Here is an 8647-nt window from a genome sequence, read left to right on the forward strand (position 1 = left end):
TGGACAGATCAGGGAAACAGAAACTGAACAAGGACACTGCAAAACTACCAGAGACTTTGAACCAACTAGAATTAATAGATATATACAGAACATACTATCCCAAAGTAAAAGAATACACCTTCTTCTCACCACCCCATGGCACCTTCTCGAAAATTGACCACATAATTAGACACAGAACGAGCCTCCATCGATATAAGAAGATTGAAATACTCCCATGCATCTTCTCAGATCACCATGGTCTACGGCTGGTCTTTAACAACAACAAAGAAAACAAAAAGCCCACATACACATGGAAACTAAACAATGCTCTGTTAAAGGATAGCAGGGTCAAAGAAGAAATAAAGAAAGAAATTAAGAATTTTCTAGAATTCAACCAAAACGAAAACACAACATACACAAACCTATGGGATGCAATGAAAGCAGTAATGAGAGGAAAACTCATAGCCCTAAGTGCTTTTAAAAAGAAACTGGAGAGAGCTCACATCAGCAACCTGACAGCACACCTAAAAGCCCTAGAACAAAAGAAAGCAGATATACCCAAAATGAGTAGATGGCAAGAAAAAATAAAAATTAGGACATTTATAGACCAAATAGAAACAAAAAGAACCATTGAAAAAATCAACAAAATCAAGAGTTGGTTCTTTGAGAAAATCAACAAGATTGATAAACCCCTAGCCAGACTAACTAGAGGGCAAAGAGAGAGTATCCAAATTAACAAAATCAGAAAGGAAAGTGGCGACATAACAACTGAAACTGAGGAAATTCAGGAAATCATCAGATCCTACTACAAAAATTTATACTCCACAAAATTGGAAAATCTGGAGGAAATGGACGAATTCCTAGACACGTCCAAGATCCCAAAGTTAAACCAGGAACAAGTAAACCATCTAAATAACCCTATAACACCTAAAGAAATAGAAGAAGTCATCAAAAGCCTCCCAACCAAAAAAAAGCCCAGGTCCAGACGGGTTCAGTGCAGATTTTTATCAGACATTTATTGGGGATATAACACCAATTCTCACCAAACTATTCCAAAAGATAGAATCAGATGGAATATTACCTAACTCATTTTTTGAGGCTACAATAACCCTCGTACCTAAGCCACACAAAGACCCTACAAGCAAAGAGAACTTCAGACCAATCTCACTTATGAACAAAATCAAACTTAATGGAGAGAAACTTGAAGCAATCCCACTAAAATCAGGGACTCGACAAGGCTGCCCACTCTCCCCCTACCTATTCAACATAGTACTGGAAGTCCTGGCTGGAGCAATTAGACAGCAAAAGGAGATCAAGGGGATAAAAATCGGAAAGGAAGAGATTAAAACATCACTCTTTGCCAATGACATGATAGTGTACTTGTGTGACCCCAAAAATCCACCAGAGAACTCCTACAGCTGATAAACAAGTTCAGCAAAGTGGCTGGATACAAAATTAACTCAAACAAATCAGTAGCCTTCCTATACTCAAAGGACAAACATGTGGAGAAAGAAATTAGGAAAAAGGTACCCTTCACAATTGTCACAAAAACTATGAAATACCTTGATGTGACTCAAACTAAGGAAGTGAAGGACCTGTATGACAAGAACTTCAAACCTCTAAAGAAAGAAATTGAGGAGGATCTCAGAAAATGGGAAGGTCTCCCATGCTCATGGATTAGATAAATCAACATCTTAAAAATGGCCATTATACCAAAAGCAATCTACAGATTCAATGCAATCCCCATCAAAATTCCAACCCAGTTCTTCATGGAATTGCAAAGATCAATGTGCAATTTCATATGGAATAACAAAAGACCTAGAATAGCGAAATCCATCCTCAACAACAAAAAAACATTTGCGGGAATCACTATCCCTGACCTCAAGCTATATTACAAGGCAATTGTGCTGAAAACTGCATGGTACTGGTACAGAGATAGGCATATGGATCAATGGAATAGAATAGAAGATTCAGAAATGAGCCCTCATGTATATGGTCACCTGATTTTTGACAAAGGAGCAGTAAACATTCAATGGAAAAAGGACAGCCTATTCAACAAATGGTGCTGGTCCAACTGGCACTCAGCATGCAAAAGAATAAAAATAGACCCGTTCTTATCTCCTTGTACAAAGCTCAAGTGTAAGTGGATCAAAGATCTCCACATTAAACCAGATACACTGAAACTATTAGATGAGAAAGTAGGGAAAACGTTAAAACACATAGGCACATGAGAAAATTTTCTGAACAAAACACCAATGGCTCAAGCTCTAAAATCAAAGATTAACAAATGGGACTTAATGAGATTGCAAAGATTCTGTAAGGCTAAGGACATCGTCAAGAAAACAAAACGGCAACCAACAGAATGGGAAAAGATCTTTATCAACACCACATCAGATAGAGGCCTAATATCCAAGGTGTACAAGGAACTCAAAAAGCTAGACACCAGAGAATCAAATAACCCTATTAAAAAATGGTGTACAGTGCTAAACAAAACGTTTTCAGTTGAGGAACACTGAATGGCCCAGAAACATCTGAGGAAATGCCTGACATCCTTAGCCATGAGGGAAATGCAAATCAAAACAACACTGAGATTCCACCTCACACCACTCAGATTGGCCAAGATCCAAAACTCAGATGACAGCAGATGCTGGGGAGGCTGTGCAGAAAGAGGAACACTTCTCCACTGTTGGTAGGGTTGCAAGCTAATACAACCACTCTGGAAATCTGTCTGGCGATACCTCAGTAAATTGGATATAGTACTACCTGAAGACCCAGCTATTCCACTTCTGGGCATATACCCCAGAGACACTTTAATACACAACAAAGATATATGCACCACAATGTTCACAGCGGCTCTATTTATAATAACCAGAAGCTGGAAAGAACCCAGATGTCCTTTAGAAGATGAATGGATACAAAAATTGTGGTACATATACACAATGGAATATTACTCAGCCACCAGAAACAATGACTTAAACAAATTCTTAAGAAAATGGCTGCATCTAGAGAATATCATCCTGAGTGAGATAACCCAGTCACAAAAGAACAGACTTAATATGCAGTCACTGATAGTGGGATGCTAAACCTAGAGGCTTGCACTCCCCCAGAAACAACTCACAGACTGTATGAAGTCCAAGAAATAAAGAAAACAAAACAAAACAAAAAAAATTTTACAAACCAGAAAACTTTAACTATTTCCATGTTACATTTTGTTTTACATGTACTTTAGCTCATTGTAACTCTTAAGTTTTCAAGGCATGCAATCAAACCTTGAAAAAATCAAGTACTGACTAAAAAATATATTCATATAGTATTATGTAAAAATTATGTTAAAATCTGAAAAAAGTACTGACAAATAATGTATAATTTTAAGCAAAAAATGTTTAAAATCTGTACATTTATCTTTGTTTTGTAAAATAAAGTTGTTTAAAATAAAAAAATAAGAAAAAAAGAAGAAATAAGTAAAAAACATTATTTGCTTCAAAAAAGATCCTTTTAAAAGATATTTGAAGCTCATAAATTGCAGGTGAAAAATTCATTTGAGCTTTAAAAACTTAAAACATTTTGTATAAAAAATGAAAAATAGAGATAACAATTCAAAATTCCTAGGGAAATGAGAATAATAAAAATTAAAAATATTTAAAAATAAACTATGTTTAAGCTAGAGTTCAGCAGCATTTTCAATTCATAAGTAAGTATATTATAGGTTTTATTTTTAAATGATTTCATAATGTCGTTGTTTTAACAATGATTAAATTTTAGGCATGTCATAACCTGAGCCACTTCAAAACCTGTTTTAAAATGAAAATAATTGTTCAAGTTTAAAAATGAATATTAGTTCAACCAGTAACTATTTTCATAAATATGCTTTTTCAAGTAAATATTTCAAATGAATTTTTTATTATTATTTTCAATTTTAGGAAATACATGGTAATAATTTAAAATATGTTCATTTTATTTTAATGATTGATAATAATATATGACTCTGTTTCATTTTGTATGTGTATTGTTTTCCAAATATACTGTATTGAAATAACTTCTAACTTTGAAGCAGCAGTATTAACTATAAGGTTTATTCAGATAATTTAGGAAATATATAAAAACTGATTATTTAGTGTGTTGAAGGTATGTTTGCATGCACATAAAAATTTAAATAAATATATCTTGTTAATGTTTATAACTAGTGGTCTAAATGTAAAAGATAAAAATGGTTATTCTAGTGGGATAATTAAAGAAAATATATAAAGAGAAAATCCTAGGACACCTCACATTAACAAATAATTGATGATAAAATCTGAATGTTTACTAAACACATATTGTAACATGTCATATGTACAGCATACATTTTCATTAAATAAGTTACTTGGCACTAAATTGTATATTTATTAGGGCTTTGGTTTTAGTGTCCCAGTGAGATCATACATCAGGTTCAAAAGCACCAATAAAAGTGACTTTAATATCATTGAAAGACGGATGCAGCTCTTTGTTTTCCAGGAGAGCCAATGAGTCATAAATATAAAGGTTAGGCCATAACACCTTTTGTACAGACATGCTAATACAGTGCATCAAGTACTGACAGAGTTCACACAGTAGCTCTGCCTGTTGGAGAACTTTTCATTTACTGCAGTAACAGCATCAAAATAACTTACAAAATAATACTTTTTTGCTGAGAAACATTATTTTCCATAGATTAATCATAAACTTTGGTTAATTGAAAAGTTTATGTGAGATTTCATGTAAGGTATTTTGACATTGTAATTTAATTACATTTCATCCTTTAATTTCCACTCTCAAACCTTTCCAATACTCACCCATGTGATCTCCTTTACATCTATGGCACCATTTTACATTATTGTACACATCTTTGTAATTGCACATATATTAATTTCTAAATATGATTTGTTGAGTCCATAAATTATTATTTACATATATTTTCAGGGATGACCAATTTTTCTGTAATTTTCAGGTAGAAAGAGTTACCCAAGAGAAACTTATATCAAAGAAGCCATGTCTATAGATTGAGTTTACAGGTTCTAGAGTTGAATTTCCTGTCGTTACAAAGATAACAGATTTTCTCCTGTTTTGTGTATTTTCTCTTTACTCTGATTTTTTTCTATGTTTAAGATTTTAAAGATCAACCATTTCCATTTTCCTGTCTTAGAATTACCTCTTCTAACATTGGGACATTTTTATACATTCTAAGTATATGTACTTCTCTCTCTCTCTCTCTTATCTCCTCCATCTCTGTGTGTGCCTCTCTAAGTATGTGTGTGTATGTCTGTATTTGTCTGAATGTATGTGTGTGTATGTGTGCCTGTGTTCATGTGTGTGTGTGTGTGTGTGTGTGTGTACATGTGTATATATGATTGGATAGTACAAAAGTATTATGAAACACATAGATAACAAGGAAACCTATGGGACAAAAAAATCATAGGACTATGTAAAAGCAAGAAATGATCATCAAGAATGAGGGCAGGAATAGAGTAGAGTGGGAGAAATAATAAGAGAGTATAATGCTCTATGGATTACATACTGAAATTTAATTCTCTCTAGGAAAAGTAAATAAAAATCAACTCAAAATTCTCTGCCACGTGGTAGAGAAGTTACTCTTTGTGTGTTTGTGTGTGTGTATGTGTATGTATGTGTGTGTATGTGTATGTGTTTGTGTGTGTATGTGCATATGTGTGTGTGTTTGTGTGTGTGTATGTGTATGTATGTGTGTGTATGTGTATATGTGTGTGTTTGTGTGTATGTGTCTATGTATGTGTGTGTGTGTGTGTATGTGTGTGTGTGTGTGTGTGTGTGTGTGTGTGTGTGTGTGCCTTTATGCAACTTGTTACATCATTGCCTCAGAGGAAATAGGTACACATTTAGTAAGCATGGAAACTAAGTTTAGTCTAAAATGAAATGGAAGAATTTTAACCCCCTGACTCTGCCATATGAGAATATGCTATGTCAATCTTCTTATTTTCAAAATGATTCCTTATCAAATATTTCTTCATTTCTGTATGCTTACATGTTAGTACAAAACACTGAGACTCATCTCTGACACTGGAAACTTTCATGCTATTTGTTGACACAAATCGAGAACTCCTTTTAAAACTGTAGAAAATACACCAGCATATACAGATAATTTTATAACTACGATCTGTTAACTGTCTTCAATATATTAAAATTTATCATTAAATATAGCAGTTTTTATGAGAATATTTTCATTTAAAAATATACATGTATAGTGATGGTTAGCATATTTCTTATATATGTATTATATATTTATCTTTCTGAATGTACATGTGTGCATAATAACCTCACCATTTTTAGTATTTCATCTAATTGAATACTCTATCGAACTTATATCTGCCTAGCAACTAGAATAATGGGTCAAAGTTTAAGCATGGATATTCTCTTGAAGAAGACATGAATTTGCTTTCCATTCTCCAAGTTTGGTGGTTCATTTATGCCAGAGGATCCTATGGTCTTCCTTTGAAGACAGTAAGGTCAGATGTATGATCATCTCCACAGACATATACAGAAATTTTAAAATATAATAAAATCTCTGAAAATATATTAAATTTCTGATAAATTAAATTTGTCTTATAATTTTAATACCAATAAAAATATGTCCCTAATTTATGTAATCTATATATTTTAGTTTTATCTATTCCATGCAATGTGTGTGTGTGTGTGTGTGTGTGTGTGTGTGTGTGTGTTTTATTCCTGAAACATGAGTCTCAGAAAACACACAATGCTGATGTCACATAATTATTGCATATGCTTGTGCTCAGGATTTCTTGACAAGTGACAGCTTTTATTTTAATACTTAGTAATGTGGTGATGTTAAAATATAAATCTTCACTTATGAGTAATCAAAGGCCATAGCACACCTTATAAATCACTCATCCTGTTTTACAGTGTTTTATAAAGTGTAATCAGACATGTATCTTTGCCTAATTCTTACCTCTCTCAGTAGATTTAGCCTCATCTATCCTACATTGAAAATTGACCACCATCATGTCAAAGTAAATAATAAGACAGACATGGGTCATAGATAAAAATAAAATGAAGCCTATGATGATTGTATTCATTGACATTGAAGAATAAGCAAGGGATCATGTAAAGGATTATATTTGACAAAATATGATATTGTACTAGAAATGTGGAGAGTCCATGACAGATTTCATATGCTCCCAACAACTCTCATGTGTAGCCTAGACTGCATTTTTAAGAGAATTTATTAGAAATATCACATTTATTGTTTTTAAGGTAAATCCTCTAGATTTTCAGTTAAACTGAACTCATAGCTCTTCACATATTCTTTGTTTGCTTGCTCACAGTTTGTTTGCTGGATGCAGAATGCTTTATCCCCTCAGTCTTTGCCAGTTATTTCTGAGGCATTATTCTGTCCTTCTTCAAATATCACCTTGCCTAATATATTGCTCTGCCTCCGCTCGTGTCCCCTATTGTATGTTTAAAGTGAAACAACTTCTGCATAATTTCCAAAGATTGTGGCTGTATCATTGTTCCTTGGAATTCCAGTTTTGACTAGATTGTCATATCCTTAGAGACCTCTTTTGACTCATTCCTAATTGCACAGAATTACTTCTTAAAAACAGTAGACCAATGATTAGAGAGAGTTCATAAACTAAGGCCTTAAATTTCGGTTTTTTGGAGCCTTTACTCTCTATGTATATTAGAGTCAAATCTAGACTTGTCAGGAAAAGAAATCTTCTCACAAAGTATTTGAGAATCTCCAGATGGCATAAGTTTAGCTTGGAATTTTTGAAACGTTGAAATCTTATAGAACTGATACAGACAGTTCTACAAGTGAACTCCAATGAAACAGTTAGCTTAGAGTAGCTGATATCAGCCTATAATTTTGCTTCTCCATGTGGAACATTATGTGAAAGGTATCCTTCCATTATGGGAAGTCAATCAACTACACAGAAATCCATAGCAAGTAAAAACTCAAGCCACCATCATTAAAATAATCACCTTTCTGTGAAAAGGCAAGAATATGCCTCAAATAAGTGAAAAATTGTATTCCTATATTTTTATCATTTCAAAGAAAAACATGGTGGGAATAAAAGAATAAAACCAAATGAATTAAAATTAAAAGGATAAAACTCAGAAAGCTATGATTTATAATGAATAAGTTTCTGAAATAGTGATAAAAGAGCACTATACTATATGAGGGAACATTAACAGAGAACAGGACTTGCAAATTTAAAATGCGATAGAATTATGAAAAGTTTAAAGATGAAAGAAATTTTCTAGGAAATGGAATGAAACAGCAAAGATATGAGATTGGGTTAGAAAAGATAATTGTTTTTTAGTAATTTGTGAATTAATCAAAGTGATATAAAACATGAAATCATGCACAAGAGAATAACAAAAAGACTATGAATAAATATTGACAAAAAATCTTCTATAAGCTAAAGAATTTGAGTCCTCATCTTTGCAGATATTGTAAGTGCTCAGTATTAGAGGAACTACATTTTAATAAGAATTATTAGCATTAACAATGAAAAGCTTTATCTCACAGCCTAGTATTTTGTAAGGAACAACAAGCAAAACCAACCAAACAAACAAAAAGAAGGAAAACTGCCAAAATACCAAAAGTAAGATTTATAATAAGAATCAGGCTTGAATATAAGAAAAATATAGAAGT

Source organism: Micromys minutus (genome assembly GCF_963924665.1).
Source record: "Micromys minutus genome assembly, chromosome: 7".
Taxonomy (NCBI): domain Eukaryota; kingdom Metazoa; phylum Chordata; class Mammalia; order Rodentia; family Muridae; genus Micromys; species Micromys minutus.